The following is a 27,317-nucleotide window of genomic DNA, read 5'->3' on the forward strand; positions in this document are numbered from 1 at the left end:
AGAGGTCCTCAATGGACCCATTGCTGTTTGTCAAACAAAACTTTATTTCGAACATGCAGTTTTTTTGTGTTTTGTTTTTAAACGCAAATCACTGCTTGTTTTCCTTTAAAGAACATGAGTTTTTTTTTGTTTTTTTTAAAGATAGCTTTATTTAAAGGTAATTTCAGACATGGTGGTCTCCTAGCCCCAATACTCCACCATCCCTTTTATGTCACCAAATTGTGGTGGGTCACATTGTGCAAACTACCTCATTCATGTGGATGATGTAGGTAGGATTCCGACATACTATGGTTCGGATTTTCAATAACCGACCTGTAAGTACATTGGTCAGTTATTTAAAATCTTTACTGGCCACATAAATTCTGGTAAAAAATGTTGACCAAGTATTTTGCAACCAGTAAATACTACATATGGCCCTAGAACCTTTGCGAGGGTACAAATTGAATATTCCCTTGAAAGCGGATTGGTAGGGTGTCCAATTTTCTCCTTCGTCTCCGTACAATCTTCTTGCATCCCTCTCCAAACCACATTAACTATGACTTGCCACTCTGTCATGCACTGTGTTCTCAGAAATGATGTAATTTGAGATGTAATGTGTTATTATAACAGCTACTATTTCAATATGCTGTAAGTCATATAATATGCAAGAGTATCACCAGTGCATGGAGAAAGGGCGAGTTACAGTTAATGTAGTGCGGCGAGTGATGCGAGAAGCCTGTGTATGGAGGTACGAAGGTGCGTAATGTATAGGAAATAGAAGGTGTTGTGCAAATTATAAATGTAAGTTATTATAACTGGTAATGTGTAAAAATATATATATATATTTTGAGAAAAACTGCGGAGGTGGTCGAAATGCGTCACCAGTAGCCACAATAAAGTCTTTTTATAAAGCGTGCTGGACCCTGTTTTTGGAATTGAAAGCGGGCGAGTTGGAATATGAATATATATATATATATATATATATTCAAGAAAACACCTCCACTTTGCTGGGGGCCCCCGGTCCTGCAGGGCGGGCTCATTTACAGGAATGGAGCTCCTGGAAACATGCGGGTTAAACACTTGAACAGAAAAGAGCCCAACATCGAACTTAGGAAGCAACTGACTTTTATTCGTCACGTCATTGGCAGTACGCGCTCAAAGTCCTTACGCGTTTCGGCGTCCTCTACGCCTTGATCACAGGTGAGTGTAAGTATACTCTTAGTGGTCACATGCCAGCAGTAATATCCTACTGGCCCCAGAATGCACCACCGCAGACATTGTTAATATGCCATGAAGGTTCCATCTTTGCTTAATAGCGTGATATTTTTCATACTTGCAGTGTTATTCATGGGCGGTGCATCCACTTGTTACATACTGCAAGTGCAGGATACTGTGCAACGACGTTATTAGGTGTGGCTTCTGCGATGTTACCAGGGAGAGGAATCTGCCTCTCTGATCTCCCTTTCACTCCGTAATTGCCATATTGCCGCGGAATCTGTGTGTATATGTGTGTATAGATAGATAGATAGATAGATAGATAGATAGATAGATAGATAGATAGATAGATAGATAGATATGGTTATTTTGCTATGGCAATGCCATAACTCGAGCCACCCCAATGTTATTAATAGCTGTGTTTGAGTTTTTGTGTTGTTGGTAAAATAGTGTTTTGAGCATGTAGTGTGGTGCAACTTAAACATGTGTTTTGTGCATTGTTAACCATAACTGGTGAATTTCAGTGACTTGATCTGTTTGAGTCTCAATCATAACTTAATTAGGGGTTTTCTGCACATTTAATTTTTTTTCATCATGTACTTAATTTCCAAATCAACTGTGCACTGCCCGTGGCTGTGACCGTGCAAGCACTGGCCGACGACCATACCCTGTCCGCTGCGGGGCGGCAACCCACAGTGCCCCGCGTTCCTTAACAGCTGCCAAGGGAGAAATGTACCTTTTGCAGAAGTCAATCAGATTTCTCGGATCCACAGCGCCAACTCTGGTACATAGATCTAAAAGGAACTATGAGACAAAAGGTTAACTCATCCAATAAAATTCTTTTTGTCTTTTTTTTATTCCAGGAATTGTGAATTAATCGTGAGTCGTACACTGCAGAGATATACAAAGGTGTTGACCATTCAAAGCCCACTTGGCAACTTTTTAAAAATGTTAATATCTCAAAACCCAGTGAACGGATTTATACCACACCAGAGAAGTCACAATTTCTGCATAGAATTCTAATTTCATAAAAAGTTTGCGAAAAATCTATTCTGTTGTTCTAGCTGTAGGCATGTGCAAAATTTCCTACTGGAGCTAAAATAAGAAAACACAGCTTTTGTGAACACCCTTCCATAACTAATTTTCACTCAAAATACCAATTTGCCAATGGCACAGTAACAAAACAAGCATTTGCAAAACAATTGGTCTAGCTTTGGGACCTTATATGTATTTAGCTATGCAGCACTTTAGCCTGGGTGCTGAAACATCTACTGTTCTTTAACATGGAGGGAAAGTAATCACCAAACTGCGTGACACGCCAGGTATGGGAACACATGGAGAGAAATATTGCCTTTCAGCGGGAAATGATATTGTCCAAAACTCTGTTTTTAATATAAAATCAGGCCCTTCGGTGGTCATATCACTGAAAAATACAAGATTTGAAAAAAATATTATTGTCTACAGGTGCTTGTGGAAGACAATTTCTATGGACTGGAATCTAGAGAATGCTAAAGTGATTCTGGTATTTTACTGACCTCCTCTGGTCGTTTTCCATTAAGAAAGTTGAATGAGGCAGTTGCCAGAAAAAGAAAAAAAAAGGAAGTCCCTCAGCTGAAAACAATTATGGTATTTTACTGACCTCTGGTGGTCGTTTTCTATCAAGACAGTTAAATAGAGGCTGTTGAACAGAAGAAAAAGTCCCTACGCGGAAGCACACAAATCCTAGGGCTGATCTCCAGAGCTCACAAAGTACATACACATATTAGTATATACTATAGTCTATACAAGAATGCTCGACCTAAAAAGAGCTATCAAGAGGACAACATGACGGACTACGCAAGCTACAGTTGTGTTCATATTGAGGTAGGCATACATAGTTTGTGACTGTATATTTGTTTTAATTAAAATGTGTGCATGTGTTTAAAATAACATAGTCATGTATTGTGTGTGTAGCATATGTGTTCGCACACATATATGTGTGGGCCCGTGTGTGTATGTGTGCGTGTGGGTAGTTTAATAAACACTTGTTTCGCCTAACCCTGTAAGGTATATTAGCTTAGTTGCCTGAATAAGTGATGTTCAGAAGCTGAATGAACGCGAAGAAAAATGGGAGTGTGAGGTTGTGGGAAACAGCAAATACCACGACTGCTGAAGAACAACGGCTGTATCTGAACCACGCATTCCATTTATAACGCATGTCTTTACAACGACATGCGTTAGGTAAAGCGGCGTTGGACATGGACTGGAGTTGGAATTGTAAATTATACTATTCTAAAGTCCAGCGCCCCCGATGGCAAGTCATTGTAAGCACTTGCGCTGTAAATGGAATACGTGGTTCAGATGCATTTGTTGTTCCGTTCGGGTTCTTAACCCGTTCCGTGCACCCGTCAGCCAATGGCCGACAGGAGCACTACCTGGCTGGTGCTGCGAACGACCGTTGGCCGACGCAGCCCCACCCGTTTCTTCGAACGTTCCGCACTGGCGCGGAACGTTCGAAGCAGCTATGGACTTAAGGAACGCGTGGGAAATGAAAGCGTGGTTGTGTCACGCAAGCCAGCATGTGGGGAAGGGTGGTAGAAGACATTAAAAGGTTCACAAATTAATCATCTATATATTTGCACCGATGTGATTTCATAGGAAACCGCAGATATCTCGCTACATTGTTTTTTTCCCCCTACAAATATGTTGTTTGTGCTCAATTCACGGAAGTAGCTACAGGTTGGGGTGATGCAAGGTCTGTGAAATAGATCAATCTATTAGTGCCTGCTCAGTTTGTTGTCAGTCAATACCGCACCGTCTCTATTTACATTTATACAAAATCAATGTAAATTTAAATAGATTTTTCCCCCTGCCTCGCTTCTAGAACATGAATAACTAAACAAAAGGCGATCAATTCTGCAGGAAAACAAATAATCATTTCCAAATGCACGAGGGCATTAAATACTTCATAGCAGGCAGGGTGGGGGGGGGGGCAGGCAGCCAGCTGCTCGTTCTGGCCGCAGGCCTCAATGCTTCATTTGTAGTGTCTGCTTTTACAAGGTGGGGGTCATTAGATATTCTCTGTCACTGCGGGTCCTGTGAGGAAGGGGAAGGAAAGAGAGTGTTAGGGAGAGGAAAGAAGAAGCGAAGGAAAAAGAACAAAACAAACTAAGAGGAAAATAAATATCAAAAGAAGGAAAAAGGAGGAGAGTGTCAGTCAGTCAAATTCACTTTATTCGGTTAATTAAAACCATAGAAGCATACTATAAATATACAATAAAAATATCCAAGAAGTATCATAAAACACAATCCAGTTCATCAATATACACATTAACCCCTCCCACGCTTGTGACGGAACCGTTCCGTCACGGCCCGCTCGGGTGGGCTGTGCTGGTGACGGAACGGTTCCGTCACGGCCCGCTCGCCTCGCCTGCGCTGAGCGTTCTATTGAGCGGGCGGGGCCGTGACCCGTGACGAAATCGTTCCGTCACAAGCACAGCTCACCCAAGGGGCGTGACGGAGCGGTTCCATCACCAGCGCGGGAGCGCCGCGCGGCCCCCCGCCCCTTAGCACTGCGGCGGAATAGCCGCCGCAGTGAAAGGGTTAAAAGAAATCTCATCAAGTAAGAGGAGAGTGAAAGAAGGGGTCGAGGAAGTCAAGGAAAGGATAGAGGGAGTTAGATATGTTGGAATCAAAGGAAGACCGGTAAATAGATAAAGCAAAGGATAGAAGGGAAAGTGGGGGGAGCAGAACGGGGGCGATGGCGGCCGGTGGGGAAAAGAAGGAGAAAGTACAGTTTTCTGTACCTATTTATTTTTTCTTGCCTATTTTGCCACTAAAGAGGCAAGGGAAGATAAAAAGGTACAGAACATGGGAGGGAGAGAAGAAAGAAGGAAGGATGGAATGAAAGAGGCCAGGAACAAAGAGACCCCCGGCCGCTAGAGGGTCGAAAGAAAAAACACGTAACAGGAGCACATGCTTTTTAAAACCCGGATAAAGTAAATTCATTTTTAGACAGTAGACCAATTCTGTCATCTGAAACTTGGGGTAAAAACCTCTGGGAATATTGAGATGTGGTAACAACAAAACTCTGGGTTAGATTTACAAGAACTGGTGCATCCGTGCATATTAGCAGGGATGCGCCAGTTAAATTGCAACACGTAAAAAAAAAAACTTGCGCCACCATGGATGCCCCGCATTTGCATAGCGGCGCACCGTGGCGCAAGGATAGACAGATGCGTGACGCATATTTTCGGCGTAAGGGCAGCGCATTGCTGGAGTAGTGTCACAAGTACGATGCAACTCCAGCAATGGTTAGGAATGCCTATTCCTAACTTGCTGTGTCACTCCTTATGCCTGCTTCAATGTTTTGAAGCTGTGTTGTCATAAAAGTGACTCAGTAATATCTTGCAGATTTCACTGCGACACTTTTACGAGGCTTTCCTGCGTTGGAACGCCCACCCTGCATACATTATACCTGATGCAGGTATAATGTCACACAGGGCTTTACAACGTGACGCATCTCCCTACCGGTGCTGTCTGAAAAGCAGGTGCTGAGATGGGTCCCTATCGGTCTCTCCATTTTTGCCCTCAACCTCAGGGTGAAAAAAAATCTTACCTCTGCAACAGTGCCACCCTTCACTGCCTTTGATGCAACTTCAAAGAGACTATTTATAGTTCTTTCACAGTCTCATCATTTCAGAACTGAAGCATTTTCAATATTGTATACTACGAAGCCATAGTTGTTGCTTATTTATCTTATGCAACTAACAACCATTAACAAAACCAATAGTCCTGGCTTGTGTTTAGTGTAATGTTACTTGCTGTATTATATGTCAGGGTGCAATACCAGAAGCACCTGTGGCGCGGCACACTATGCTAAGCACAGATTGTTAAACGTAGGTGTTTTTAAGCCACGCTCACACTTATATCAAACACGCCCCTTTGAGAGACCCCTCAGTTTTTTCATCCCACTTAAAGCACTGCATGTACTGACTAATTTGTGCCCCCTCTCACTCCTAAACGGAGTACTGACCCCCTCTTGCAGTGGACACCTCTCGCCAGTGACCCGGTCAGAAAGACATTGTAATTTACAATGTCAATAGATCAAAATCTCGCAATTGCGAGACCTATTGCATTGCAAAAGCTTGTTTTTTAAATGCTCATTGGCCTCCTTTTTTGCATTTTGAAATGAGCTCTTGTTGTGAGTCTTTGTCTAGCACATTACTTAACTCCTCACTTTGTTGTTGCAATTTGACTCTGTCAATGTCTGCGTACTTGAATAAGAGTCGCGCTAATCTGTTGGACGCCTCCAGATTGCTTTCGACCCATTCACGGAGCATCTCGGGATTAGGATTTTCACAACTTGTTGCTATTTAGATTCACAGTCTGCTCAGAATCCATCCTACCTCGATATATTTCATTAGGGATTTGTGTTCACACCATTTAGTTTGTTCCGTTTTCTTAAGTTTTTCCCAAAACTTTAGTTTACTGCGTATATCACTTCCATTTTAACTTTTGTCTGGTCCCACTGCTGATGCAATTTCACATTGATATGATTGTCCATCATACATTTTGTCTTCCACTTCTTCCTACACCAGCAGCGTTTTGGCAAACATGATTAATGTTATTTTCACTATGGCTTGATGTTTAAACTTCTCCTCACCAAGTCGATAGAGCATCCAGTCCTCCTCCCGTATTGACCCTCTAACCTGGTGGGTTACTGGCAGGGCCGGACTGGGAACCAAAACCAACCCTGGCAAAGAGCTTGTCCGGCAACCATGGAGGGGGATGTATGACGTTACAACGCATGCTTTTACATCGCATGCTTTTACAACGCGGTTTTTACAACGCATACTATTACAGCGCATAGCGCTTTGGGATGCTGGATAGTGAATAGTTTAATTTACTATTCCAACTCCGGTCCCCGTGGACACTAGGGAAGGTGTTGGACGTTGTAATGGTTTGCGTTGTAAAAGTTGCGATGTAAAAGCACTGCGTGGTAAAAGTTGCGTTGTAAAGGATGTTTCCCATGGAGGGTGCTAGCGGGAAGCTTTGTGTTGCTTTTGTTGCTGGTGGCCGATATTGCAGCTACCTACAAAACTGGCCCCTGGTAACAAAACCAGCCCCACTTGGGTCTAAAACCGGCCCCCACCCTGGCGGCCCACCGGGGAAACGCCTGGTGCCTGCTACAGCCAGTCCGGCCCTGGATAATAAAGCAAGTCCTCCGACTCTTTGCAGCGTTCTCTCACCACACCAGCGTCTCTCGATGTACGGAGGGATCACCAGCTGTTTTGTATCGTTGATTTGCTTATGGCTCACTATTGACTGTAGCCGGGTTGCAGTTGCCGCTGGCCCTCACAGAGAGGGGCTGCATCTCTGAGCCAGCTGCTCCATAAATTTTTATTCCGTCAATCCTCCATGACGAGCTTCCTCCCACCTGATTGATACAGACACTTTAAATGATGCTCCAAAGAAAATGTATTGCTGCTCCATGAATACCATTACGCTTTTCAGCCGCTGCCGACGGCCTTGATCACTCTAATGCAACGCCACCTTTTTACCTGTTTATATATTGCACGTTGTCATGGCAATTGACATGATACTAAGTGATACATTCACAGTGCCTAAATTGCTACATAATATGCCTTTCAATTCATTCAATGTTCTTAACCCCTTGGACGCTCATGACGAGCTGAGCTCGTCATGAGGCACAGTGGAGCTGTGCTCATGACGAGCTGAGCTCGTCATGAGGCACAGTGGAGCTGTGCTCATGACGAGCTGAGCTCGTCATAACGGCCACGGAATGTCCACGCGGGGCTAACTCCCCTCCTGTGTGGGGCGTTCCATTGAGTGGACGGAGTTGTGACAAGCTCAGCTCGTCATGAGCACAGCTCCACTATGCAGCATGACGAGCTCAGCTCGTCAAGAGCACCGTGACGCCGCGCGCGGCCTCCCTCCCCCTGCACCACGGGGGAATTAGCCTGCGTGGAAGGGGTTAAACGTATATATATTTGGGTTGTTTTTGTTCTTCACTAAAATAAACAAAGGTTGAAGATACGTTTTAGTTAGTTGAAAATGTCAGTTAGGACATTACAACCTACCATTTTAAACAAACAAAACCACTGAATTTAACCAGTTATATGTCTCAAGTAACTTTAACTTGTGCTCTACGGTAACTATATCTCGTGCTTCCGCCATGCACAGTTATGTCATCAATAATTTAATTGCAAACGTTGCACTGATGCTATCAATGACGTCATAGAACACGTCATAAGTGATGTAAAATGTGGGGAAATAGCAGTGTGTGGTGAGGGCGCGAGTCATCGTTACCTTAGGGCACGAGTTATAGTTACTTGAGATAAATTTTACGAATGTATTTCAGTGGCTTTGTTCATTTGAAACCATGTGTTTAACTGACATTTTAACCTAACTACAATGTTTGTTTTTTCAGTATATTCTAGGGTTTTTGTGTGAAAGGCCCACCCGACAACACCCACAGCCTTTGGCGCTGCACTGTGTGGGGTTAGCTGCAGGGCCATCCAACCTGCAAGCAGCCAATCCCAAAGCCGCCCGCGCCATTCGTCTGCCCGCGTAGGGGGGTTGAACTTAGGGCTGATAACAATCACCCACAAGGGGCCACAAGGGAGGGAGCCCTAGGGCCCCTGTCGTCTCCTTCGTCACACCCATTTTGGGTGCAAGCTGGAGCAGTGTCGGCTCCTCCGTTGAGGCGGAGGAGTGTTGCCCCTCTGCTTTTTTACATTGAAACAAAGGGAAAATAAAATGATAGTAACTTGTGTTATTATCATGTTCTGTTCTCTTTCGTCTGCAGCTTTGTGTGAGGGGTGGGGGCAGGGGAGGAGTGTTAGCTCCATCCTAAGTCTGCAATGACTGCTTGGCCCTCCCTCTTTGGCCGCCCAAAACAGTCTTGCGCACTGCTCATATTTTCCATGCAGGCTCCCAGTCAGCGTCTGAGCATCAAAACACAGTGCTCAGACCAATCACAGCACTGCTAAGGCAGCATTGTGATTGGCTGACTGGGTGCCTGGGTGTGCTTCCTGTTGTGGCTGAGCGAGGAATGACTGCAAAGGACAGAGGCGGCGAGGAAGCAGCGAGAAGGTAAGTTTTTATTTTTAATGAAACATTTTTATACGCGCTTTCCCCCACATCCTATACCACCCACACCACCGCCCCCTACCTCCAATTTGTGCCAGCAACCGCTGAGCAGGAGGCAGAAACTATTTCTTTTTTTTGTAATTTTGGAAGCAATCTTACAAGAAAGTCAAGATTAGGTACTCACAGACTGAAAGGATGAAAAAAAGAAGATACTTACACGATTACAGTGATACTCTGCTTAATGGCACATTGAATGTAAACAGAAATTAAAGAGCAGGTCTTCAAGTAGCAATAGCGGGCCCACAGTACCTTATATAGGGTACAAGATAGTGCTTTCTCAGAACTGAATAGACCTGTAAAAAAACATAAAGGGGCAGATTTATGATAACTGGCGCATCCCCAGGGATGCGCCAGTTATTTTGCGCCGCTGCTCCGCCACCCATGGTGCGCCGCATTTACAATGCGGCGCACCATGGGGCAAAAACGGCACAGATGCGTGACGCATCTGTGCCGTAAAGGTGGCGCATTGCTGGAGTTGCGTCGCAAGCGCGACGCAGCTCCAGCAAGACTCGGGGGTGCCCCATCTTTACAATGCTGCGTCAAGACCTACGCCTGCTTCAAGCAGGCACAGGCTTTTGACGCAGCATTGGCCTGAAAGTGACTGCACCACTTTTGCGAGGCGCACCTGCCCCGGAACGCCCACCCTGCGCCGGAACGCCCACAAGTGGCGCAGGGCTTTACAACGTGACGCATCTGCCTAGATGCGTCACGTTGTAAATGGGTTGTAGGGATGCGCCACGTTTACGCCGCAGTTGCGTGACGCAAACGTGGCGCATTCCCGACATAAATCTGCCCCCAAGTGCATTGTGCTTTGTGCAGAACGACCATCACAAGGGCAAACCGGTACGTTTGTGAAGTAGGAACCCTGGAAGGGGAAAGTAATCAGCAAGTGCACCGTGCTTAGACTGAGTCTGACTAACAAAAATCTGTGATGCTGACTGCTCATCCAAGATGGGGACGGTTCAATGGAATTTGTTGTGCATATACCCATGTGAGCCTTGACAGCTGGCTTGTCTGCCTCCCTTTGCACTCTGAGATCAAGACAACTGGCTAATAACTCATTTTTCAAAGAGCTTAAAGGGCTTGCTTTTCGACTATAGAGGAGTTAAAGAGATTTTCCTGGCTCAAGCTCAGGCAGGTATTCCAGATGTACCTAATCCAGGGGATATTTAGGCATCAAGTTTTAACCAATCAGTGAGCATGACCCGACTGAGGGAAGCTTGACCCCCTTCTCCAGATTCTGAGCCACATGAGGAGGGTTTTCATTTTGTTAAGATCATTAATGTACCCTAGCCCAACTTCAGAGTGGCCAATAAAGGAGCTGGTACTTTTGGGCACAGCAAGAAGCCTTTTGCTGAAACCAGTCTCAATTCTTTCCAGGCCCACATGATCTCTAATGCCCCACACCCCAGCCCCATAACAGGCGATAGCACAGCACTTGGGTCTGTACATGGCGGTCAGTTCTCTAACTGGCTTACTGCCTAGTCAACTAGCCAAACTAGGAACCATCGCCACAGCCTTGGAGAAGGCGGCCGCTCTACAGGTCTTTAAGGGGCCCCACATAAGATGTGTATCAAAAGGGGTTCCTAAGTAGAAGAACATTGGGGCAGAGCTAACTTTGTTGCTATTGACTGTAAAGCCTGCATTTCATTCTTCCTGGCGCCAAAAACCATGGCGTGTCTGGGCCTGATTCACGTTAGATCCAGACTCTCGATAAACTTGCAAAACCGGTTCAACAAGCGCTGCAACCCGATGGAAGTCCTGGCTATAAGGACAGGTTCATCAGCATAAATTATATTTGGGATACTACTATCCCCAATGTGAGGACAATCCGGCCTAAGCTCTAAAAGATCTGCCTCCAAACCATTAAGATATAGTGCGAATATACTGCTCGACCCCCATATCAGACATGACCCTCGATACCTGGACCCTGTTGACTGAGTAGAAAGTAAAGCTCAAGTCCATAAATGGCAAGTAGAGCTTACACTTTTGTAGCTACGGTGTATTTACTAAGTAACCCCTTCCACGCGGGGCTAATTCCCCCGTGGTGCGGGGGGAGGGCTGGCCGCACGCGGCACCGCAGTGCTCGTGACGAGCCCAGCTCGTCATGCTGCACAGTGGAGCTGTGCTCATGATGAGCTGAGCTCGTCACGACTCCGCCCACTCCTGTGGAATGCCCGCACAGGAAGGGAATTAGCCCCAAGTGGGCGTTCCGCGGCCGTTATGACAAGCTCAGCTCATCATGAGCACAGCTCGACTGTGCCTCATGGCGAGCTGAGCTCGTCATAAGCGTCGAAAAGGCTAGAAGATACAGATTAAGGGACTGTTTAACCATTCCTAGACAGGGACGAAAGCCGAACTGGAGTTCCGAAAGAACATTGTGTTCATTGGCCCAAGACTGGAGCCATTCCAGCAAAATGCGCCCTATGAGTTCAGCCGTCGAGTTCATCAAAGAGATGGGGTGATAACATTGTGGATCTCCTCCGAAGCCCTTCTTGAAGATAGGTACAATAACGGCATGTGACCGGTCTTCGAGGAGCCTACAGTTATGACAACATTAAGAACATTGGTCAAAAGCGGAGCCCACAGTGAGATGTTCGACTTGAATAGGTTCTAGGGGATCCCATCTGGGCCAATAACTCTTCCCACCTGGCAGCTGGTCACTGCCCGCAAGACCTTATTTAGCTCAACCTCTGGAGCAAGATGGGCTGGAACCAGAGGCCGAGAGGGTATAAAGGAGAGCCTTTCCCCCAGGCTGAGGTATCCTCAGAGTCAGGAACAGCATAAAGATTTGTGAAATGGGAGACCCAAATCTCAGAAGGGATCACAGTATCAAGACTAGGCCTGGGTGGAGTTTTGCTGAGTTTTACTCCGCGGAACTCCACGAAGTTCTGCAAGTCAACTTGTATGTTAGGCCACGCTGCTCGCACTGATTTTATATGCCAGGAGTTTGTCCCGCGCTGTAAAATCAATGCAAATGGTATTCTGTATCACCCCGGAGGGCGCTGCTGCTTTCAGCTACTCAAGTAGACATTGTACTCGAGCGGCAGCTTCCTCAATCGAGCAGCAGATTTGTCAATGCAACCTGCCATGACCGCCTGCCCGCATTGAGAATTCTTGCCGAGAGGAGATCCAGCTCATCAACTTACCGCTGGCGAATCCCGCAAGAAAAAAAACTCTGTGTAGCTTCGCGGAGTGTTGCGGAACTCTGCACGGAGCACGACGTGGGCAAAACTCTCGACCTCTGCGAGCAGTGCAGAATTCTTCTCCCACCCCTGATCGAGACCTCTAATCTTAGTGTTCTCAAAATAGTTGCTATTTACTATCAGCCAGAAGGCTTTACTCTCTATCAGCACACTGGTTTGTAATAAAGAAGAGTAAGCTTCCTCTCTAACAGCATTCTTCCTAGCTCTGAGAGTTTTAGTATGTAGAGCTCTGTGGACGCGCACCAGTTCCTGGTCTCTGGGGGGCTGCTTAAGGGCCTCCAACAGTTGATTATGGCCTGAGTACAATCAGCATTACACCACTTGACAAACATCCTGTCCCCTGATTTGATAGGCACCACAAGCAGATTGTGGGCCAAACTGCAGATCCTATCAAAGCAACTGTCTGTAGTCCTCGACTAGGCACTTCAGGAAAACAGGGAGAGAAGATGCCACCAAACTATTTAAAAACTAATCTGCGTCTACCTTAGACCAGCTCCTGATCACCCCTCTATTCTTAGAGAATAATTAGGCTTTCCTGTTTTCAGTTTCTATTTTTGGTAAATTCTGGTGGGGGTTTTTCAGTGTTTTCAATACTTTAAAAAACTGTTATCAGTGATTACACATTTTCGCGCCACTAAAAACAACAGAAAAAGTGTTTTTCCAGTGTTTATGGAACGTTTTGCTTTTATTATTGCTTGCTTTCTGCACTTATAGAACATGATATATAGATAATGTACGTATAGTGTATATGAGGTCCAAATAGAGTTTTGCAAATTAAACTTATTGTAATACACCATACAATACTTCTTCAGTGAGTCTTTGGTCATGTATGCTCGCCCTTTCCTTCCCATGTAAACTTCTATAAAAAGACCCTCTCAACATTGGCACTTGAGACGGGCAACTCCAAAACAGCCAGTACACAATTTGTTAACTCTGGCCACTGACATAGCTTTCCCTGCCAATACTGGTTGCTGTGCCAAAGTCACTAAAGGTGTCAGCCTGCCTACTCTCAAGGAGAGGTTTCACATCTTCACCAATTATGCTGAACACTTGGCAGACAAGGCTTTTTTCAAGCTCTAGTTTTTTTTATTATGTCCACTACAGAAGTTATGTTTTCCTTTAAAAGTCTAATAATGCAGTAGAGTGCACTTTTTTCACATCACTATGTTTATGCGACCAAAGATCCTCACGTTTCTTGCCTTTGGCACCATCACTCAGCAAACATTCTGTAAACGGTTGCCATATGGATAATATAGCATTCATAGCCCCTTGGAGTGAGAACCATCAGCTAAGGGACCCTGTTGAGATGTCTCTTTTTTGATGCCACACAAAGCACAAAATTATAAATCTTTGCGTTTCAGTTCCTGTGCATAAGGACACAGTGCACCAGAATGGACTAAAAAGTCAATAGCATCCCTCATTAACTCTGAAGATTGCAAAGATGTTTTCAGCATACCATCTAACAAGTGGTAAGGATCTCCTACAGGGAATCACTTCAGCTCAGGTATCAATTTTGACAGGTCATCACACAACTTTTTCATATATGTAAGTGAATCACTGCAAATACAAACAATATCACTCCAATCTTTGTTGAACTTGGAAAGAGGATTTCTTGCAGAGCATTCCAAGCGAGACTGCGTTCCATGTTTTCCAAATGTCTGTTGTCACGTTTTCCTCAATATCCTTGATGCTTGGTGATTTCACTCTTTATACATATACTTGTCACTATACCTTGCATTAAATGTTTAAATCCTGAGGTGTTTGCAATTCACCTACTGACAATACAGACCCACTAGAAACTGTGGGCTGATGTATTAAGGGTTTTTACCCATTCTCGGTGGGTAAATGTGATTACACATATCAGGAAAGCTTCTTATGAAACAAGCCATTTTACCTAACAGTGAAAGAATCAAACGCAGCCAAAATATCAAATATGATTTTGATATTTCCTGATTCTCTACAGTTTATAAACGAATTAAACGAGACCTAAAACATGCTTCTAAACCCTGCATCTTTAGACCAAGGACCACACAACTGAAAAAAGCAAAAGGAAGAAGAAACAATATTTTAGTGGCATCCCTAAACGACAAAACTCAACTTTAAACCTAAAACCCCACAGCCTAAGAATAATAAAGGGCAAGTTTTACTTGCAAAAGGCATCTTAGAGAAGATAGAGCCAACAGCTTATGATTGCTGAGGGGTGAATCAGCAAGGTGGCTATCCAGTACCCAAACCATCAGTGTTTGTGAGAAGAGAATAAAATCTATGTGGCTGGGTGTACCCCTCCCAACACAGGTGGGCACGGTGACTGATGCAGAGGGTAGAGAATCAAAAGTAAAGATTACATTGCATTTTGTCAGCAGAATGTTAAACACATCCCAGAGGTGACAATAGGAAAAGTGGGAGATGGGATCTCCAGCATCATCTTTAGCCCATAGATGTTAGCTGCAGAGAGCTGGCAGACTCCCAGATTGAAGTCCCCCAGAAGCTCCCTTGGATGCTACTAACACATTTGTCAATGTAAATGTATGTGTGTAAATGTATTTGAGCTTGTAAAGCGCACTGCTACCCGTCCATAGGTTTCCTGGCGCTGTATAACTCTGGGGAACCCGTCCTGGCTTTCCCTGTGGGATGGTCCCTGCTGGGAGTCCCCAAGGTGGGGCCAGGCATCCCCGGAATTGATGGGGCCATTGTGGAGATTAGGCAAGCTAATGCCCAGAGTTGCCGAGTGGAACCCCTGATTAGAGTAAGCACCGAAGCGAGAATTATCGAGTCCGCTGACCCAAGTCCACGACCCTGCCGCGTCGGGAATTGAACCCTGGTCCCGGGCCGACTTCTGCTCCCGGGTCTGCCGCCTCTAACCAGTGAGCCACACTACTCCACACTACTCGCACAATATCCATGTGCAGCATGCAAGCCAGGTCCACCTTGGAAGTGTCAAAGGCATAATTATAAACATTAATGAACAGCATTAGGGTTTTCGGACAATGCAACAAAATACACAAACTGAGAGGCACAGCTTGACCATAAAACCTAGACTGGGAATGACAAATACAAAAAGGTGATGAGACCGCCCTTGGCCATGCCCATTGGTGCTTGAAATGGCTGGTGTGAAATAAGTGGCATAACCATCTCTAAAGACAGAGTCAGTAAATCATGTCTCCTCCAAACAAATAACAGTGTATTGGTCAACAAACTAATGCCAATTAGGGGTCCCCCATTTGGTTGCCAAGCCTGCCACGTTCCTTGAGTCTATCACTAATGACGAAAAATGGCGGCTTTACAGGTCCGGGCTAGAAGTAGGATAGTCCCTGGCAACTGGATTGGTCGTGGAATCCAAGTCAGACCTCAAGGGTCCGCGAGGTGCCTAAAATAGTGGGGTTCGTGGTCTCAGGGAGTCAGTCTATTTGATCCAGTTGTGAGATAGGAGTAAAATTAATAGAGGTGTGAAAGAAGAACATGGACAGCAGCGAGTAGACAGATTAGCCTGTGGTTGATTGAAGTAGCCAAGTGGGAGCGTCTCAATGGACGACATGGATTATCCAAGCATCAGCTTGGAAAAATAACCTTGGGCACACCCCTGTCCTTAAAGTTGATGACAATGCAGTCAGTGTTATGAGGCTTCAGGGTATGATCGACCCTCAGAACTATGCGAACAAGGGTAATCTGATTGTGTAGCGGCAGTGGCCCTCCCAATCTGCTGTTAGCCCAACTCACCAATTTGTTGATCAGCTGATCATAGTCTTCTCAAGAATTGCGGACTAGCGGGGGGCCATTTTTCAGGCTAACAACAAAAGGGGTGGCATGAGGTGGGAGATGTAGCGATGGAGCCTTGGGCGGCAAGGGTGCCAGAGTATGCCCAGCTCTGGCATCTCCTGGGCCACGGGGACCGCAGTGTTGGATGCGTGCCTCTTCGTCATCTGTATGAGATGCCAGAAGGCCCATCCTAGTTGCGGTGCTCGACCAACCCTTCCAAGGGCCGGGTATTATATCCAGAGAGGTAGCTGCAGGAACTGCTGCGGTGGGGGCTGCAGAGGTGGAGCGGAGCTACAGATTCTATCAGTGGGACTAATAGGCTGTGGCCTTGCATGGTATAACGCCAAAGAGGAGTCCCTCAGTTCAGTCAGTGCAGCTTCCACCTTCGCAAGTCGAGCCAAATTAGGTTCCAGAGTGCACGTGAGTGAGGACACAACTTTCCTGCACAATACCAGGTGCTGCCTGTGCAGGTAAATTTTGAAAATAAAAAATGTGGAAAAAATTGACTTTTCTTTGGGACCAGTGATAAATTTACATTGGACTCCGCTGGAGAAACAATTGTCAAACAAACTCAGTACTGGCTTTTGTGTTGATTTCTGTATTATTGGCTCAGCCTTTCTGAGTACAGAGTCAAGGCCCTTGTTTGTTCCTTGAATGGCCTGTACAGGTAAGGCAGTGGGGCGGGGTGGGAGGGAGTCGACAGTCGACCATGAGGGAAACTTAAATTAAAAAAAAGAAAACCACCTACCTTGCACTCGCCGCATCGCTGAGTTGGCGAATTGGTGAGCACAAGGTAAGTGTTTTTCTTTTTTTTTAAATGCAAGTTTCCCTCGTCGTTGACTGATAACTCCCCCCACACCACACCGCTCTTACCGTCACGGGCCCCGCCTGCACAATACCTCAGTCAAATGGTGAACAACACTTACAACTAAACTTTTACAACGCACTACCATTACAACGTGGTCATTACAACGCAAACTATTACAACGCATTGCTCTGGGGGGCGCTCTAGGATAGGGAATAGGTTAATTTACTATCCAATAACCTTCCCTACTATCCACGGGGACTGGAGTTGGAATAATAAATTAAACTATTCACTATCCAGCACCCCAAAGCACTATGCGTTGTAATGGACTGCGATGTAAAAACCGCGTTGTAAAGGCAGGCGTTGTAATAGCCTGCGTTGTAACGTCATACATCCAGTCAAATCAGTAGTGATATGCCCTTCATCACTGGTTTGCTGATGGCAGGTGGCAGAGTTGGAAGCCCTAGCCGGAATAGGCGCGGCAACCTAAGGGACCGGGGCAAGGATAGTTTGGATTTTGCCCGGCTCTCTTTTCCTCTTCCTCCTTAGACTTTTAATCTTCCATGTACTGACTGGACTTCTAGGAGAATAAGGCCTCACAGGCTGGTAGTCAGGCACAGCAGCCATGGCAGGGTTCAAATTAGCGACACTAGTGGAAGTATCAGGAACAGCATAATACCCAGGTGGGGCAGCAAAAGGGGTAGGTGTTTCAGGCATAGGTGGGGTGCAAGATGGCCCGGGGTCAAAATCCGACGAGGACGACAAAGACAGACGTCGCTCGGCAAGTTCAATTTCCTCATTGCCTTGAGAACCTCACGGGTGAGTAGTGCGCTCTACAAAAAACCCTGATTGAATTTCCGTGTTGATGACCACCGGAGCGGTACCAAGCGTGGGCTTCGCGTGGGCTTCGGATGGGTGACCCATCGTATCCCCATGATGTCAAGTTCCAAAGGACATACAGATTATCATTCGCGCAATTGCTGGGCACAGTAGGTCAAGACAATTAAGGGAGAACAGTATAGAAAATGTCGACCACAGTACCTTGCGAGTCAGGTGAAAAAGGGGTGGCCCAGCCCAGCCTCCTCCGAGGAAAGATGGGCCCGGTCTGCGCCTCTGGCACACACCGCGGTGATAGAGTCGCAGGTCCTGGCTCTAATTGCCTAATTAACGTTAATTTTCCCATTTCTGCATGAATGCATCTTATATTTAAAGCTTAATGCATCAATATTTTGCATATAAAAATGCTATGACGAATCGCCCTAAGGTGCCCTGAAACCACTTTACTCTCCACAAGTTTACATTATGCATCCTAAACAGCTGGATTCTTACAGCAACACACCATAAACTGGAGCTTAATTCCCATGTACGTCTACTCGCAGCCAAGATTCCTGCAGAGTTTACAACACAGGCCAAGTTATTTCATTGCATTCAGCTTCCTGCATTTCATTTAATACTGCAAATAGATTTTTGATATCAGTTTTTCTTGAAGGTGGAAACCAGTCTAGGTTCTGTGTGGATTCCGCACGGTAACAATACCCGATGTCCTTCCACCCCACCTGGTTACAGCAAGGGGTGGCTCTCCTAAACTTCACAACTTCTACTCTCCTTCTAGATAAATTGTAACATGAGGAGTGTCCCTTCTACCACCATCCACTCCACTTCCACTCTTGCCACACTTAAACTATTACAGCAGAGGATGTCCTTTCTAACTAGTCCTGGGCTTTATTAAAATTAGGCTAAATTGGTGATGTGGTTCACTGAGTTGTACAAACGGGTGTGGTAATGGACGGAGCATCTGAACCAATCAAACACTCACACCCAGTCAAAAGATCTGGGTTTAATCCATCACCGTTCTTCAGCCCACTCTGCCACCCCAGTTCAGACATGGCCATATGCAAATCAGTCTGACCCTGTGCCTCATGGGAACAGTCCAGCCCGAACTGCCAAGCCATGCCTTCCCTGGACCGGAAACAAGTTTCCTAGGACCGGTTTCTGGCATTTCAGCCGTCTTCAGCCTGGCTTGCTTGAATCCAGTGGCAAAGTGAGCAAGGGACTCACGTCTGAGCATACCCTGCCACACTTATGGCGGCCAAAAGCGGTACAAACGATTGTGGTAATGTACGGAGCATCTGAACCAATCAAACACTCACACCCAGTCAAAAGATCTGGGTAGTTCACTGAGTTGGCACACCCATACTTGTCCATTGGCTGTATCACCCTAGGAAATGAAATGTCACAAGCGACGTTATTGCCAACACTGACAAGCTAACTGGTGGCGATCTTGAAACTTTGCAAACCCCTGTGGGTGGGCTCCACCCTGCTCTGGGCAGGGTAGGAGGCTATGCATGCTGGTTGGCATCACCGGCCTGCAGGTACCGGGTCTGGTACAGGGGGGATCACAGGAGCTGTTCAGGCAGCAGGAGCCCCAGACTCCTCCCTGGTCTGACATCACCCTGGCTGGGGTAGAGAGGGTGGCCCTGCCAGGTGCCTGGAGCGAGGATCCATCGCTTTGCCCAGCTCTTGTAGGGGGATTACGGGAGTTGTTCGACCCTGAGGAGCCCCAGATTCTTCCAGTTCGGACGCCACCCTGACACTGGATATTCCTGGGCCTTTTGAGTTCCATCTCTGCTCCATACCAAGAGGGGTAGGAATGTCCATGCATGTCTGCAGCCACCGTTTCTTGGGTGTGGACTGTCACCCAAGTCAATTGGGTAAAGGGTACCCTGGGTCTGTGCCTTCCACCTTCCTGGAACCCAAGCTTGTGGAGGTAAGGAGGTGTAAGCCCCCAGGCAACCCAGCACTACCCTTGTATTAATTGTCTTGACTGAATAGCTGTTTTCCTGGACTATTAAGTCCCCACAAAGTGGGGCTTCCAGAACCCGAGGGGAATGCACAAGTCCAAGTCAGCTGTGCCGGCCAGCTGGCTGGTCATCTGGTCGGCCAACCACCGACCATTTAGCTGGTCAGCTAGTCACTGGCTGGTCATCTGGTTGACCAGCCTGGTGACCAGAGGGCACTGGCCGACCTTTGCACCAGGTGCTCCACGAATATGCTGTGCACTAAGGGCGATTAAGGCATCCCCCTTCCGTCCACACTCCGGTCCCCAAGCGAGTGGCTCTACACAACCAGGCATGGACCAGTAGGCCAACCCGAGGCTCCACGGTACTGGAGTATTGTTACAGTTTTGGTGGGAGTTTGATTTAGAGGCATTCAGTCATAATCCCACGGATGGAAGCCAACTTTTTGTATTGCAGCCTCACCACATTGGCTTCTCACCCAAGTACAAGCACCAAATGTCTCAACCTGCGATGCCTCTAGTACTGAGCAGGATTAGTATTACAACAACACATCATCAATAGGGAAAACTAACCTGTCTTATGTCCCTATTAGTGGGCGAACAATCCAACGCTTGGGAATTCTGCATGACAATGATAGGAAGGGCCAATATTGAAGGATCAAAAAGAGACATTACTTCCATTGCTTGGGAGAAACATTAGGGACTAGACTGGAGCCAGAACCCAAACAGTGTCTCCTAAATATATGGGGCGCCACAGACTTGATTAATAAAGAAAAGACCTGGGTTACTTTGGGAATGACAGTGGCCAAACGTAACATTGCAAAACTATTGGATGCCCCCGAGACACCAACAGTCAGAGCATGGAAGGATGGCATGGACACATGTATGATATTAGAAAAGACAATATATGAAAGCAAGGGCAGCTTGAAGAAGTGGACACAGATATGGGGTAAATGGAACACCTTCAGAGGGAATATATGTATGCCACAACTATTTAACTCCCAAGCCCCAGTGGGAAATTGAATGGTCAGTGATTAACCCCTTCGACGCTCATGACGAGCTCAGCTCGTCATGAGTTAAGCCTCTCGTACGCTCATGACGCGCTGAGCTCGCCATGAACCGCGGGTTTTTTAAAAACTCAGCGCAGCGCGGAAATCTGCACCGCACGCATACGGTTAACAGTGGTGGGCTTAAGACCATAATTCAGATTGCTGTAATATATAATTCATCATCACTTCATACGCTGTCCCGTCATAGCGAGCGTACTGTAATGCTGTTGATATACCCTGCTTTGTTTATCAATAAACAGAAAGAGAAAATAGGGAAAAAAAAGAGACATTACCATGAATGCTTGCCCGCCACTAGCCAGTTATCCCTGTGGTAACTTTTCTGTCATCTCTTGCTTGAAACCACAAAAAGTCAGAAGGGTGCGAGGCTACACTTTCATGGACTGTTTTTGTTCTTCTGATCCTTATAGGGTTTCTGTCCACTCTGTGCTCATTTTAGGGACATTGCGTTACTGTTTGAGAGGTGTACCACCCCAGCCAAGCGCCTAATCTGTGACTGTCACCGGAGCGGGTTGCAACAGACAGGCACCTGGTAGTTGGAGCCAGAAGCAGTAGCCCCACGGATGAGATGAGAGATAGAGATGACAGTAGTGGTATTTCATTGGTGGCCCAAGTGCCTCCTACTTATCCTACATGTCTCATATCTCTTCACAGAGACACAGTAGAGTCAAGCTCAACAGGGACTTCATTCTCCGATGATTCTACTAAGGCCTTTCCATTGGCTGTGCTTTCACTAGATAGTTGTTAGCGCCATTGGGACTCTCATTCATCCAACCATGCACATCACTAATAAGATGACGAGGCATTTTGGCCATTCTTGTATCACCTTGCTCTGGCTAATGTAGGTTTTTATTGCTGCCCATCAGTGTCAATCGGTCTCGCTTCCAACAACACAAAGATTGTCCCGGAATACAACTACACTTAAAGCTGCCTTTGCGGAAACATGAATCAAAGATTGGATAGAGAGAGTAGACCATCCAGTACTTTTCTAGCAATTAGTATTGTCTATTTCTTATCGCACTTCTGGCGTCGCCGATTATGAAAGACTTTTACTTCTTCTAGATAGTCAAGTTTTTGATCATCATCTCAGGGCTCCACCAGAACCATTGCCTATCCCGTTAGGGCCGATCCAGGAGCCTCACTAAAACATACAATCTGTAGTATTGATGGGCAATGTGTACAAAGAGCAGGGACTTAATCAACATGAGTTTATGACCCGCACTTATTTGGGATCCTCGTTCATGGGAAATAATTGCAGTCGGCCATCCCTATCACAAACAGTGTTCAGCATGTTACCCGCACCGGTCAGCAAAGGATAGATACAAGCAGATCCGTTCAGTGTAGCACGCATGCAACACCAGACATCTAAGGGCGTCACAGACCTGTTACTGCTTGATCTTATGTGGCTGAACCCCACTTGTCCCATTAAGACATAGAACGCCAACCAACAGGGGTCATGTAACTAGTTGGCATGGAGGAACCTCGTTCGTCATCGGGGTTACCCAGTCAAATCCCTCCACTGGCTAAGAACGGCCATGCACCACCACCTACAGAATCGAGAAAGAGCTATCAATCTGTCAATCCTTTCTGTATTCCGGCCGGGTGAGGTTTCCTGTGTTGAGTCAAATTAAGCCGCAGGCTCCTCTCCTGGTGGCGCCCTTCGGCCAATTCCTTTAAGTTTCAGATTTGCAACCATACTCCCCCCAAAACCCAAATACTTTTGTTTCCCTGGTGTGGCCAACTGATCATGGGAATAACAATGCTGGATTGCTAGTCTGCATCATTTATGGTCATAATTACAGTGTCAGTGCTTCAACAATGGGCGAGGAACATCACCCCACTGGCTCAGAGCCAGCAACTAAAAAATAAAACAATATTTTACTATTGTTTTATTTTTCACATGCTGGCATTGAGACAGTTTGTGCAGGAGGAGTGCTATGTGCACTTCTAAGTGCGCATGTGTGTTTGGCTGGCCGTATCAGGCCAGCAAAACACACATGCATTCTTAGGTTTCTCAAACACGGCTAATTTGAGCAGCAGGGCTGGAGAAACCCCACAGACTCCGTGACCTGAGCGTAGCATATTCTCAGCCCTCTCTGGCCAATCCCCGCGCTGCTCTCAATCATAAGAGCAGTGTGGGGGATTGGTTGGGAGTCTGTGACACAGCCCCGGTGCCTGCTGTTACAAGTAAGTTCAATGAGGCGTGATGCGAGGCTGGAGGCATCTGGCAGGTTAAGGTAAGTGTTTTTGTTTCTTTTTAATTATTACCTCCGCGCGTTCCTCCTCCTGCACTCCCCCGCGCCTCCTCCACCAGCCTCACCACCTCTTAATTGTATCGGCCGCCACTGCGTAACTAAATTGCGATCTAATCATCTTCATACTCTCCGACTTTCATTCTTGATTAATGAAAACATATTTGGTAAATGCTTTCAGTTTGTTTTGTCTTGTGCCAGTCCCATAATTTCCCTTCTGCGGCATAATACAAATGCTCCCGGCCCTCTCTCTTAATCATGACCCTGTTCTGAATGCTAAAAAATAGAACTGGAGTCCTATTCCATTACTTTTGGCTGAAGTATTCAGATGACCAATCTGCTTGAACACTCTAATTTTTTCAAAGTAAATGCTTCGGACCCCCAGGACACTCAGTAAAGAGCATCAAGATGACATCGAGAGGCAGGGGCTGGGAAAGGCAGTAGGTTGCCTCGCGGCAGACTGCCAACTCAATACCAATACCCGACTTTGATTTTTCGAATGGCACCAACTTTAATTAACATTATTGGAGCTGGAATTACCATGGCTGCTGGCACCAGACTGCCCTCTAATGAATCCTCATTAAAGAATTTAAAGTGTACTCACTCCAATAACAGAGAGTATTGTTATTTTTCCTCACTACCTCCCTGCGTCAGGTGTGGGTAATTTGTAGATCTGCTGCCTTCCTTGGATGTGGCAGCTATTTCTCAGACTCCCTCTCCTCAATCGAATCCTTATTCCCCATCACCTGTAGTCGCCATGGTAGATACCGAAAGTACCATTGGAAGTTGATAGGTCAGACAACTGTATGTATAGTCGCTGTCAAGGGGACGTGCGATCAGCCCATGCTTATCTAGAGGCACCAAGGTGGCCAGGTGAGCCTGTAGTGGTCTTAGTCTGATAAATGCATGCATCCCAGGAGGTCCGCACAGGTTGACATGGATTAGTTCTAGAATTAGCACAGTTATCTACGGAACAGACGGAGCAATCCAAGGGAACAGCAACTAATTTAATGAGCCATTCACAATTTCACTCTACCTGCTATGCTTACTTAAACATGCATGGTTTAATCTGTGAGACAAGTATATGCCACTGGCAGGATCCACTACATCGCCGTACCTACTGGATGTGTGGAGGAGTTGTGTGCCCTTCCTGGACCAACCTTCACATCCCTCTGGGGCCTGTTTTTAGAGCCCCTGCTTTTCTGTAGGAGGATGGGGAGCAGGGCAGTCACAAAGGCACTGGTAGGCCCAGCCTACTCTGCAACAATAGAAGTGAGGGGCGGGTAAGGCACAGCCTGTTAATACACAGGGATGCTGCAATCTGGCCAGGGTAGGCTGGGCCTTGAAATGATCGTTTAGAGCTGCTGCATAAATGCACTGGGTGGAGAAGGGCATGCCACCCAACCCCATCCACTCTGGTCAGACCATGTCACAAGCTGCCAGGGTGTTTGGCCTTCTACTCTGCTGAGAGACTTTCCAAAAAGTCAGACGTCCAGAAGGGATGGAAGCTCCTTGCTTGGAAAAACAGCTGTGACTGGTCAATCAGTCCATCCCTAAATAGACCAAGTATCCCCAATCAGTCAGAGTGCAGTGATGGCTAAACAGACCACGAGCAGGCCCCCTGCATGAGGATGTCAACTTCGCATTCCTGCCTGCTCTCTGGAAAGTATGGCTCAGAGGAGAGGCCCATCGGACAGGGCTGAAAGGCAGCCTCAGACTCAGGCCCTTGACACCCCACGGCGGGCCCTACCAGGATTTTGCGGCACCAGGGTAGAAAGACAAGGGAAACATACCTTGTTCCTAATAATCAGGAGGAAGGCTACCTACCTTTTTTTAGAATCTATCCATACCAAGTGAAAGGGAGCTTTTGGAGTGACACACCCAATCTTCTGGAGCACTGGCTGGGCCTGGGTCAAACAAGTCTGTGCCAGGACTTCCAGGTCAGCCCTGCCATCACAATCACAGTACAGTTCTGGCTAAACCACCCCAAGTGGGTCGCTCTGCCCAAGGATGTCAGCTTTGTATCCCTGCCTGCTCTCTGGGAAGAAAGGCTCAGAGGAAAGGCACATTAGACAAAGCTGGAAGGCAGATGCAGACCAGGGCAGCACTCGGATGAGAACAACTGGAGGACCAGTGGGTCCCAAGTACCCTGTTCTTACTAATCCAGAGCAAAGCTAACCCCCTTCCTTGTAATCTGTGCACACCAAGTGACAGAGAGGGCTATCAGACAAAATGCACCCAACTTCCTGGAACCCTCACTGGGATTAAAGTGTCAAATAAGCCCTCATCAGAACTTCCAGGTCAGCCTAGCCGTCAGTGCGTGATAGGACCACATGGAGCGCAACTAGATATCTGGATTCTAAGGACAGCCATCTGATGGCATTATTCCCTCGGAAAAAGGATTCTGCTCACCCCTGGAGAGGACAGGGATTCTGAGGCCTGGGTTCTTAGAGCTGGGGGTCTCACAGAGTGCTGACTAGAGCCCAGTCAGAGCTTCTGAACCCAGAACAGAAAGGGAGACTTCATCTGGCCTGCGGGAAGTTGTTCCAGGCCCTTGCTACCCAACGGACCAAAGAAGGAACCTAGGGCCAGAGGCACCCGTCTCAGGGCCAGCTGGACCTCTAACCTAGGACCTAGTAGAGCTTCTGAACCAAATCAATTAGGGGACAGTGTTGGCTAAACTGGGCTCAAACATGCCACCCTGCACAGCTCTGCATTCCTGCCTGCTCTCTAGAAAGCGGGGCTCAGGGAAAAGGGCCATAGGACAGGGTTGGGCGTCAGTCACAGACTCAGGCCATTGGGACTCTAGGGTGGGTCATCCCAGTCCCAGGAGGCAACTGGGGGAAAGATTGGAGGACTTTGGGGTTCCTCATACCATATCCCTAATAATCCGGAGATAGGCTACCTGCCTTTCTTGTAATTCATGCACAATGAATGAAAAGAGGAAATCAGAGCTTACACATCCAAACTCCTGGACCCTTAGCTGGGCTTGGGGAGTCATGTAAGCTGTTATCGAGACACCCAGGTTAGCTGGTCGTCGCGATCACAGTACAGTGCTGACTAAATTGCAAAAGCAGGATGCCCTGCACAGGGATGTCAGCTTCTCCTCTCTGCCTACTCGCCAGGAAGCAAGTCTCAGAGGAAAGGTCCATTGGACAGAGCTGTAAGGCAAATGCAGAGTCAGGCACCTGGGCCCCTCCCCGGGGGCCCTACTAAGCCCAAGACAGCACCCAGGTGAGAATTACCAACAATCATCTGTCCCTACTAATCTGGAGGAAGTCTACCCCCCTTTCTTGTGATCTGTGCACACCGAGTGACAAAGGGGTCATCAGAGAAAACACATCAGGCCTCCTAGAACCCTGGACTCAAAGACTTAAATGAGACCTCATCAGAACTTCCAGGGCAGCCAGAAAATCAGGGTGTGCCATAGAAATGCCTAGCCATTGACCAGATGTCCGGGACTCGGAGCGCCATGACTTCTGAATAAGGATTCCTCTCACCCTGGAAGGGCACATGGACTCTGAGGCCTGGGTTCTTGGAGCCCAAGCTAATCATAAGCTATGGGGGCCCTCAAAGAGCTCTGACCCAGGGACCGGTTAGAGCTTCTGAACCGGACAACCAGACACGCAACAGAGATCTCCCTGGGTCTCTGGGACCCTGTAGTGGAAACTTTATGGGCTCACTGGTCTGAGAAGGGTGCAGATGTCTGGAGGCTTCCACCCCAGGGCCCGGCCACAGCTTATACTACCAGGCAAGCAAGGGTGACCTCCTTGGTTTTGCGGGACCTCATCCAGTGAACCTTCTACGCATGGCGAGTCAAAAAAGGGTGCCAGGGTTGGAGACCTCTACCCCAGGGCCAGCCGGAGCTTTGAATCAGGACCCAGTCAGAGCATCCTGTCGAGGGTCAACCAGGGAAGGCCTCCCTGTGCCTCCTTTTGGGAACTTTGAGACACAGTTATTCTTGGTTGCACTCCCATGTGCCCAGAAATACCTGCAATGTGACAGCCCCCGCATTTCGACTCGGATTGCACATATAAAATTAATTGCCTTCAGTAGGACAATGCCAGAATTTTTCCATGGGTGGCC

At 46.9% G+C, this 27,317-nt stretch overlaps 1 pseudogene; it reads right to left on the minus strand.

Annotated features, from left to right (window-relative positions):
• Positions 1–21,994: 21,994 nt before the first annotated feature.
• Positions 21,995–24,341, minus strand: LOC144793391 (18S ribosomal RNA; annotated as a pseudogene).
• Between the last annotated feature and the right edge of the window lie 2,976 nt (positions 24,342–27,317).

This window comes from Lissotriton helveticus, chromosome 11 (assembly GCF_964261635.1).
Source record: "Lissotriton helveticus chromosome 11, aLisHel1.1, whole genome shotgun sequence".
Classification (NCBI taxonomy): Eukaryota; Metazoa; Chordata; class Amphibia; order Caudata; family Salamandridae; genus Lissotriton; species Lissotriton helveticus.